The following is a 10,547-nucleotide window of genomic DNA, read 5'->3' as shown; positions in this document are numbered from 1 at the left end:
TTCTTTCTTGTCGTCGTTCCTGTAGCCGAAATTCGATCTGGAGTGACAAGGTAATCAGATCTCGGAAAGAAGCTGGTCTGGCAACTCTAGCTAGTTCGTCCTTAATATCATCGTGAAGGCCTCGTCTGAAAATAGTCTGTTGAGCCGAATCTGGCCAGTCAGCCCTGGCCGCTAATCTCTGGAAGCGAGAGATGTAGGTTTGGAGATCAGAGCTTCCTTGACAAACGTCTAGAATAGCCTCCAAAGATGAATACAGCACTTCGGGTCTATCGAACCTTTCCTTAAATACCTCCAAAAAACGGTCATAATCGTTCAGAGACGGATCATTGTTAGTTACCAACGGACTTACCTGGCAGGGGAGCATCTGTGATCAACAAGGCAGATCTCCCAGGGTGAGGCTCATCCATTGCACATGGGATTTGCTGACCCCTGCGATGTCCCCAAATGCGGGATACTCGACTGCATTATTTCTGGTAGATAGGGCATTTCCTGAGAGGTTAGCGATGATGAAGCCAACCCTTGATCTGGCTGAGTCATAAGCATGGGGTCTGAAGGCAAAGTACACCCTACATGCATCAATAAAGTCTTTAAAGCCTCCGGGGTAACCATTATACTTTCCGAAGGAAAGTGGCATAGTAGGTAAGTCGCCGTATTCATCCCGGCGTAACACTACCTGTTGTCGGAGCGCTATATTCTCAGTTCTCAAGGCTTGAACCTCAACGGTTAGATTCTGCATAGCCGCCACCAATTCCTGGTATTGTTCCAAAGAAGCCATAGTGTGAGTTGGGCGTTGTATGCTGTCAGGTCCGGGTTTAAACTCCCCCTTCTCCTCACCTGAGACTTCCGAAGAGCTCTCCTTAAGTGTAGCTTCCGACTTCTTTGGGTTCTTCTTCTTCTTGGGATTGTCTTCCTTAAGCTTCCCACCTCTTCTGTCGTGTAAGTAAGGTCTGGCCCCTCCAGAGGCCACCGTGACAGAGTTGAGAACTTGCCTCCGGGAGCCCCCCGGGGGGCCAGCCTCGCCCCAGGGAAAAAGCTGGAAGGCAGAAAAAACCCTGGATATGGTGATATTCAGATGGATGGATGATTCCAAAGACCAATAGTCCAACAAGTGTAACAATAGATTCAGTGAGAAGGCTGATAATTTACCATCCGGGAATGGCAGAAAGAAAAGATAACCTAAGAAACAAATGCTAAGTAGCCAAACAATTAAAAGAGCGGAGACTGAAACTGGAGACGGGAGACGGCAAGCGCCGTGAAAGTATAAAAAAAAGGAAGTCACAAACGGGGACGAACGGCAAACGCCGTGAAAGAATTTACAAAGGAGTAGGCAAGAAAAACGGTAGATAAGAAATACGGCGAACGCCGTGTGAAAGGGAAGATTAGCAATGAAAGAATAAGAAGGACTGAAAATGCACAGGCACAGGAAACAAAACAAGGAAAAGGCGCAGAAAAGAATTCTAGCTAAGTCACAAGAGTACGAGCGAAGTAACGGGAGGGTAAACAGATACAACGCACTGGAGGAAGGGGCGGAGTCGGCAGTTATAGGGCTAGCCGCCATGTTGGATGAGGACTAGAGCGTGACTCTGAGCAAGTTAATGCCGCAAGTAGTCCCAAAGCCTCCACCCGCCGATCCTGACACATATTAAGGAGAATAGACATTGGATATGGTTCAAAGTTGTTGTTTTCCAAACAAAAAACTTTCAATACGCCGGAGTGTACTGGAGGACCCGAATCAAAGATATATTGAATCAACAGCTGAATGAAGTGGAGGGCACCCCCCCCACTTAAACCTCAGCAGAGAAATTCGTATGGACTAATTGATGTTGTAATTATGTGTAAATAGTATTCATAATGTTAGTATATACTAGTATTCAAAAAAGCATTACCATGTTGTAATAAGGTGGCAAGGCACAGAATGGACAATAAGATTTTCTGTACACACACAGAAAATAGTTCTGGCTAAATGCCTTTAATGAAAATGCATGTAACCAAACATGTGGCTAAACTGAGAAGAAACTGAGTAGTGCTCAAAGTGTGTAAAATGAGGTAATTTTAAAGTTGAGACATTCATGGACACCATGCTTTCAGAAACTTGACGAATGGGCAGAACCTAGACTTTTAATTAGGGTTTGTCTGAAACCTTATCTGAAGAGTCCAGCTGCATCGACTATAAATTGAACGGAACACCAGAGGAAAAATCAGACATGCATGCTAGAGCGTATTTCATTCTGAAGGGTTAGTTCAATTAAAAATAATTGCCAATGAGCTAATGTTTAACGATGAATTGCATGAAAGGTGGGGTCAGATTGCTCCCTCACATTTTGCTATAAAAATGAGCTCTGTGTGATGCTGGGGGTGGTTGAGGCTGGGAGCTCGACCATGGCACTAAGGCTGCTCTATGGCAGCAGTGGTATGAAATAAACCTCTATGAATTTAACAGTCTCTTTGCCAAATCTTTGAGTTGTCCTTATTGAACTGTGTTGGAGTATGTGAATCCTGCACCCTTACCTCCTCGAGGTGCAACTATCTTGTCTTAAGGTATTCAAGGGCGAGCTCTGATTCTATGGGCCCATCAGAGGTCACTCGGTCCTTGTTTACAATAGGACGAATGGGTTTGGACAGAGGAAGAATGTTACTTTGCAAAACATCCTGATGAGCACCAGTTTATTATTTTGTAAAATAGGAAACCATCATCACAGAGAAAGGGATAGGAAAGATGTGTCTTTACTTTAATAAACCAAAACCACTTGAGAACATGTCATTGTGTCCATCTCCTATGTCTGGCATACCACAAGTGGTGTTAGAAGTGGGATACCTATGACCCGACATAAATCCGTGCCCCAGCAGACCTATATATGTCTAAGCCCATAATCAAGTTAGCTCCTATAGGTCACTAGGGTATTAATCCCTGTCCAGTGTCTGACGTCTGTTAGAGTAGAGTGGACTGACATCAACCCAGAGAGGCTCTCCCCTCACTAATGAGCTCCCCAGTGGTTCTAAAGATAAGGGAAATTTGGGTCCCCCAGCCCGAAAATATTTTGTCACTAAAGACAGTAATACATGCAATATTGCTCCAGCCATCTCAGAATTAACCATACTATCTCCCCATCCCTCAAAACTCTCTTAGAGAGAATCATTGAAAACCAGGCAAGGTCAGATCAATGCCATCAGGAGAGTCTCGACTAGTTAGGGAGTAGCCCACATAGCCAGGCCCTCCCTCATGTGTTACCATGAAGGAGAGGTCTTGGGTGCCTTCTTTGTGAATTTTGAGAGGTTAGCAACCCAATTTCACTGGGATGATGCCTTTAAAGCATGCAATTTAGATCCTTTACTAAAGGAAGAGCTACAATTATGATGCCAGATAAGCAATCTGAAATAAATAAAGAAGGCTCCCCTGGGAAAGGTAGGTTAGATGGAAAACTTCTTTCAAAGGAAATTCCGGAACACACAACTCCTCCCGAATGAGAACCTGATGGAGCTAGCACAGAGAATCCAAAATCTGATTAATCAATGGCTGGGGATGAAGAGCTTACCCGAGGTCCTGCAGACATTAACTTAATAATGATTTGCCCACCCCTCTCCAGAGAGTGGTCTTAGAACATCCTTGACCTTCGTTTGAGACGGCGATCCAAATGTCCTAGGCCCACTCAGAGGCTTTCCAATTTTTAAAACACCACCAAGGGGAAAACCCCAGAAACCAGAAGAGATTTTAAACCTTCTTTCAGGACAGTCACCCTCCCTCGCTTAACGGTAGATCAATGACCACTTCCTTTGCCCAAAAAAGAAAGAAGGGGTGACAAGGAGACTTGTAGCCTTCCCCCTTCAAAACCTCAAGGAAGTGCACGTTTTCTATTGTAACAGCAGTCCCTTTCAAGCTTTTCGGACCAGTCTGAGTAAATAAGACCAGGACTAAAACCCTAATTGACTCAGGCAGCTGACAGACCGCAATCTGTTTGGACCTGGTTTGTCCAGACAGCCTAGACATGGATGGGACTGTGAAAATAACCTGCACACATGGCGGCTCTGAAGTATACCCCAAGGTCCCACTCACATTCAGGGTCGGGGGCGATCTGACAGCCCTGAAAGTAGCAGTCATTCCAGGGCTGCCAGAAGGGGTAATTATAGTGACTGACTTCCCATCCTTTCCTGACTTCCTGCATCAAAGCTCCAGAGAAAGAAACTCAGAGAAATACTTCCCTTTATCATTCTGGGAGGAATTCTCAAAGGAAGTCGGTAAGCAATCATGGGTTTGGGAGAGAGGGGTTCTTACCCGGTCACTGCCCCAGAAGAGGATAGCTTCAATCTAACGGAAGGGGTATGTGACGCAGGCAGGGAATGGGTTCCTTCTCCTCAAGGGGGAGCCTCCCCCTTTAGGACTAGAGAGGTTAGCCCGCTACACAAGACATTACCTAGGGGAGAGGGCAAGCAGGTTCTTATTGGGGGCGACCCCCCATCTCATTAGGAGCAAGGAAGCCCCAAGTAAGGCCTTCCCTTGAGTCAGAATCCCTATTGATCATGGGTTATATGAGAAATGAACCATGCTATAATGTAGAGGGTCCTTTAATTGTGAATGGCTTGGCTGCTGACCCCACTCTGTTCACCTCGCTTCATGAGACACAGAGCCAATCCTGTTATCTCTTGTTTCAGAGAAGAATGTAAAAGGATGCAAGATCGCACCTGCGGGGGAAGAGTCAGCCTGCACCAGCTAGCAGGCAGCAGAAGCTTGTGCTGTAACACCAGGAGGACCGCACCTGGAGGCAGGACCACCTCAGCTACGTGGTGGGCGCAGAAACCCTGGAACCCGTGGAACACTGGCAAGCCCAGGAAGTCGGAAAGCCTGAAGATCCCAGGTCCCCAGAAGCGGGGAAACCGAGCTGCTATTGAGATGCAATGCAATGATGTTCAGAAATACTGATGCTAAGTCGCAGAACTGCTGCATGAGAGGCAAAGACCACAGAAGTGCAGCACTGCAGTCACTGGAGGGAGAAGGATGGTGGAGCTTTGAAGGGGGTGAGGACATTGAACTATGCATACAGCCAGTGAGGCCAGATAGCCGCTGTTGGGCTGAACAATCCAGTACCTCTGGAAGGGGTGAGAACATTGTAACCAGCAAAGGGCCAGTGAAGCCAGATTGCCCATGTTGGGCTAACAGAAAAATAGAAATACCCTGTAAGGGTGAATTTGAAGTCAAGACTCCATGAGAGGCTAAGGTTCACAGGAGAAACATATGGTCTGAAGGACCAGAAGCCAGCCAGGGCTAAGAAATCGAGTGAGCCAAGTAAACAGATAAGGAATACCAAGATACCCTTGAGGGGTGAACAAAAAATACCTGTTAAATAGATGTTTGAAGTGTGTGATGACACACAAGTGATTGAGCTACAAGAACAAGTAGCTGAAGTAAAGTCGAAACTTTGTGAATTGAGGAGGAGATTGGTGAGGGGGTTAGAAGTCCCTTTCTTTATTTATTATTTGAATTCTTTTTTTATTGTATTAGGTTAAAACATTTTTTTTACAATATCTCTTCACTATGAAACAGCTGATAAAACAAGTAATAAAATCCACAATAGATTCACATAAAAACATACAAAATCAATGAACCCTTAAAAGGAAACTCAGAATCATCATCTCCCATTGGAGAACAGACCCTGGAACAAAATAAAAACAGAAGTAAACAAAAAGAGAGAGAAAAAAAAGATTGAGGAAAACATAAGAATACTAGAAATCACAAAAGGCCAAAACAATTGCAACAGGAAAAAGAAATAACAAATAAACTTTCAATTTCCAGGCTCTACAGGGTTATAACCTCGGCCATGGTAGTCACTACCGATAGTGTTTGTCCCACATTTTAGTTGCGAGAACAATTCTAGAACACAATATTACATTTTTCCAGCACCTGGAGCCCAGATATTGTTGTCAGGATTCCCCAAAGGTCTTTATGGCTAAAATGGAAAAGACACCATCCCAGATACTTGCAACAAAAACCAAGATGGCAGCTCTTTGGTTCCATCTTTGATGAGCTGAAGCACCAGTGTAGTGTTTTCCAAAATGACGACCGACACCTACCCGATCCGATGTTAGGATCTTTCAACAGGTAGGTGCGTCACTGCTCGGCTCACTTGTGTGCTGTTCGCTTCGCTCAGCTTTGCTAACTATTGTTCATCATTCCTTTTCTCCGGACTCGTTCCGCTCTATTCTTATCTCTGTTATATCCTTCTTTTCTCAACTCTATTGCGGATATTTCATCTGACATTCTTTTTCCTAGTTGCCTTTCAGTATTTAGCTATTCTGTGCTATTCCAATATTCCCGCGGAACCCTTCTTGCATTCAAACAGCTTCCACGCTCCTTTCAAGCACATAGCCTTTTCCTGGAGGTTCCAGCTACATCACTGTCGACCTCACGGAACTCCTTGCAAGGAGGAATACTTCATAAGCACCAACTATTGCTGGAATTCTGGACAGCAGGTTTTCTACCCCAGCAGGTTTTCCCGTGGGTGTCGCCCCCAGGTTACTGAGAGCCCAATTATCTGGTCTCTTAGTGGTCTAAGGGAGACATACCAATTTCCTCAATTGCAGTAACTTCAGGACAAACCACCTCAAGGCAACTTGAGTACCAACCACGAAGATTGTCTATCTATAACAGATAGTGACGCCTGAAAAAGGGGAAATGGAACAGCAAGTCCAACAGCTGATTTCAGCAGTCCAGACTCTGAATACAGAGGTATAGACATTACGGAATGAAAACCAAGTTCTGCACCAGATGGTGACAGCACGAGCAGAATTACACCCCAGAGCCCTACCCATGGGGAAGTATGATGTCAATCCCAAGAAATGTAAAGATTTCCTAGATTCTTGTACTGTTCAGTTTACCTTGAAGCCTACCTTCTTTCCATCCGATAGAGCAAAGGTTAGCTACATGATATCTAACATGTCTGCCAATGCCTTGGCTTGGGCCACTCCCCTAGTTACCACAAAGCTAATGGATAATATAGCTGGGATCACTAATGGCGTACAAGCTATGTTTGGTAGAAGGGAGTTAGTAGTTACTGCTCAAGAACACCTACTGGATCTACGACAAGGTAACACTGAGATCCTCTCCTACATAACTCAATTTAAACAATTGGCAGCAGAAACGGCGTGGTCCGATGATGTCCTTGTTACCATTTTCAGGAGAAACTTCAGCGAAAAACTGAAAGACGAAATTTCCCGTGTTCCCCGACCTCAGAACCTAGCAGAAATGATAACCCTGGTTTTAGAGCTGGACTACAGGATACAGGAGAGAAACCAGGAAAAACGCAAATTCAGAAGTCGGGTGCCACCTCCTATCAATCGCTCTGAAAGGCCTGCTCGAGGTACAGAAGAAGGCAAATCTATGCAGCTGGGAACAATTAGAGGACCCCTGACTCCAGAGGAAAGACTCAGACGTAAAGCACTTGGGGCCTCATCACGAGTTGGGCTGTATTCCTGGCTGTAATACCACTGACTGAAATAGCCCTAGCACCGACCGGTCTGATGGTATTACCACCGGATCACGGGTTGGGCCTTAACGGTAAATCCCCATTTCTGATTGTGTCCATTGGATCCAATGGGGAATTTTCGGTGCTAATATTGCGGGCTAATACAGCCGGCTGTAATACAGCCTAAAACAGGGATTTTCACCTCCAGAAAAAGCTGGAGGTAAAACAGCCGATTTAGCGCCCACCTTGTGATAGGGCCCACCCTTAAATATGGCGGTAATACCATTACCACAGCATTTAAGGGCTACAGCCCAACTCATGATGAGGCCCTTGGTCTTTGTATGTATTGCAGATCGGATAGACATACCTTGCCTGAATGTACTCTTGTTCCTCCAAGACGCTCGGAAAAAAAGCTGGCACCCGTCCATGAAAGGGACCATGAACGGGTATTTTGTAAAGAGTTCCCTGTATTGTCTTTCAACATTGCAAAACATGGTGGTGCTTCCTGTCACATTGCTACTTCAAGGCAAGACCCTTACAGGGGTACCAGCTCTTATTATCACAGTTAACAGACAGAATCCTGGTATAATACTCACGTAACTTCAAAAGAACGAGATTGATGCTGTCGATCTTTTCTTGAAGAAAATGGTATATCTCCGAAAGAGACCAATGATTGGGCTCTCAGTGACCGGGGGCGGCATCCACAGGAAACCCTCAGGGGAAGAAAACCCGTAGTACAAGTGTTCTGGTTAGCTGATGCCGCAGGACAACTCGTCCTGGATCGGAGAACTCCGTGATGTAGAAGGTGTCGGTGTCGGAATCCTCCAGAGAAGCAGAGTTCCTTGATGGCTGGGATGAAATGCAGCAAAGGGAGGTTTGGTAATTCCATGGTAGGTTGGAGAAGAGCGCGGATAACCGGAACTTCCAGGAAGTAGGTAAGGCGGACAGCAGGGAAGAAGATCTTCACATGGAAGACCGCACAGAAGAGAAAAGAAAGAAATAGCGGAGAAAAGAAAAGGTCAGAACAAGTCCGGAAAGGAATGGTACTTAGAACAGCACAATAAGTGAGCAAGCGTAGTAGCACACAAAGGAGCAGAGTAGCGACGCACCTACCTGATGTTCAACCATCCCAATATAGGATCAGGTAGGTGGCGGTTGCCATCTTGGAAAGAACTAAACTTGTGCTCTGCAATAGAAAAAATAGAACCAAAAAGCCACCATCTTGGTTTGTGTCGAATGAAACTGGGATGGTGTCTTTTCCATTGCATCCACAAGGATCTTTGGGGAGTTCTGACACTTATTGATTGCTGAGCAGCCGGGATCTTTATGGATTCAGAATGGGCTTCACAAAACAAGATCCCAAGAACAAACAAGTCTGTGGCTATTCCTGTAGAAGGAGTCGACGGAACACCACTCCTCTCAGGACCCATCAAGGAAAACACAATGGAAATTCTCATGAAGATAGCCTCTCATCAAGAACGTATCATTTTTGATCTGATCAAGGCTGCACACTACCCTCTAATACTGGGCCTTCCTTGGTTGGTTAAACATAACCCATTCATCAACTGGACAGCAGGTACTCTCTTTTTGAGTTCCAAAAATTGTCTGAAAAACTGCCTATCGGAAGGAGCAGTGGGGTTATTCACTACACCTCCACACACCATGCTTCTGTGGTATCCAATCTCAACCTTTTACCAGATTGCTATCATGAGTTTCAAAAAGTGTTTTCCAACGAGAAATTTAAAGAGCTACCTCCCCACCGAAGCAATGACTGGTCCATAGATCTACTGCCTAAAACACAAGCTCCTTTTTTCAGGATGTACACTCTGTCAGGTCCACAAAACGAGGCATTAAAACAGTACCTCCAAACCAACCTATGCCATGGACTCATCACTGAATCCAAGAGCCCGGCCGGGGCCTCCTTGTTTTTTTATCCCAAAAAAAGATGGCAGGAATTAAGACCTTGTATTGTTTACAGGGGTCTGAACATGGTTACTCGCAAGGATAGATACCCTTTACCATTGATACAGGACATCCTTGAGGCAGTATGGGGTTCTAACATTTTCCCAAAGTTGGACTTAAGAGGTGCTTACCATCTCATCAGAATTAAGCAAGGCGACAAATGGAAAACTGCTTTTCGTAGGCCCTTGGTGCATTACGAAAACCGGGTAATGGCCTTTTGGTTGGCAAATGCCCCCTCTGTCTTCCAGCACTGTGTTGACCACATCTTTGCTGATCTTCTACTACATTCTCTTATCGTATATATCTCGATGATATATTGATCTTTTCCAAAACCCAACAAGAACACGTCAAACATGTGGCTGAAGTGTTGAAAAGACTCCAACAACACCACTTACTCTCCAAACTGGAGAAATGTTCTTTTCATAAATCCAGCATACCTTACCTTGGATACATCCTCTCTGCTGAAGGTGCTGAAATGGACCCCAGAAATGTCAGGGCTATCGCAAATTGGAAACCTCCACACAATGTCAAAGAGATACAAAGGTTCTTGTGATTTTCTAACTTCTATCGCAAATGTATTCCAAACTTTTCCTCTGTAATCAAACCTCTCACCCAACTATTACAAAATGGCAAAACATTCTGTTGGGATCAGATTACACAACATGCCTTTGAGACCTTCAAAACCGCCTTCTCAACAGCTCCTTTCCTGAGACTACCAGATCCAACCCGACCGTTTATTCTAGAAACTGACACGTCTTATTCAGCCATAGGAGGAGTGCTCAAACAGGTCTCCTCCACTGGTATTGAACATCCCATAGCATACATGTCTAAAACCCTCACTCCATCCGAATGTAACTATACCGTTCTGGAGAAGGAGCTATTGGTCATGAAAAAAAACTGCCAAGGATGGAGACACCTGCTGTTGGGAGCACAACACCCTATCCTAGTTCGGACGGACCATAAAAACTTGAAATATCTCCAGAACTTTGAATGCCAAAATTCATGACAAGCCCGGTGGGCGAACTTCTTCTCTTCCTATGATATGGTTATTACCTACATCACTGGAACCAATAATCAAATTGCAGACGCCTTGTCATGAAGTGTACATGAAGACAGAAGCCCCAACAAACA

General features: G+C 45.0%; 1 pseudogene; it reads left to right on the top strand.

Annotated features, from left to right (window-relative positions):
• Positions 1-341: 341 nt before the first annotated feature.
• LOC138468560 (U1 spliceosomal RNA) lies at positions 342-493 on the top strand (annotated as a pseudogene).
• The last annotated feature ends 10,054 nt before the right edge of the window (positions 494-10,547 follow it).

The sequence above is a fragment of the Ambystoma mexicanum genome, chromosome 4q, assembly GCF_040938575.1.
Source record: "Ambystoma mexicanum isolate Mex_15411 chromosome 4q, UKY_AmexF1_1, whole genome shotgun sequence".
Taxonomy (NCBI): domain Eukaryota; kingdom Metazoa; phylum Chordata; class Amphibia; order Caudata; family Ambystomatidae; genus Ambystoma; species Ambystoma mexicanum.
This window is presented reverse-complemented; position numbering and strand designations above follow the sequence as displayed.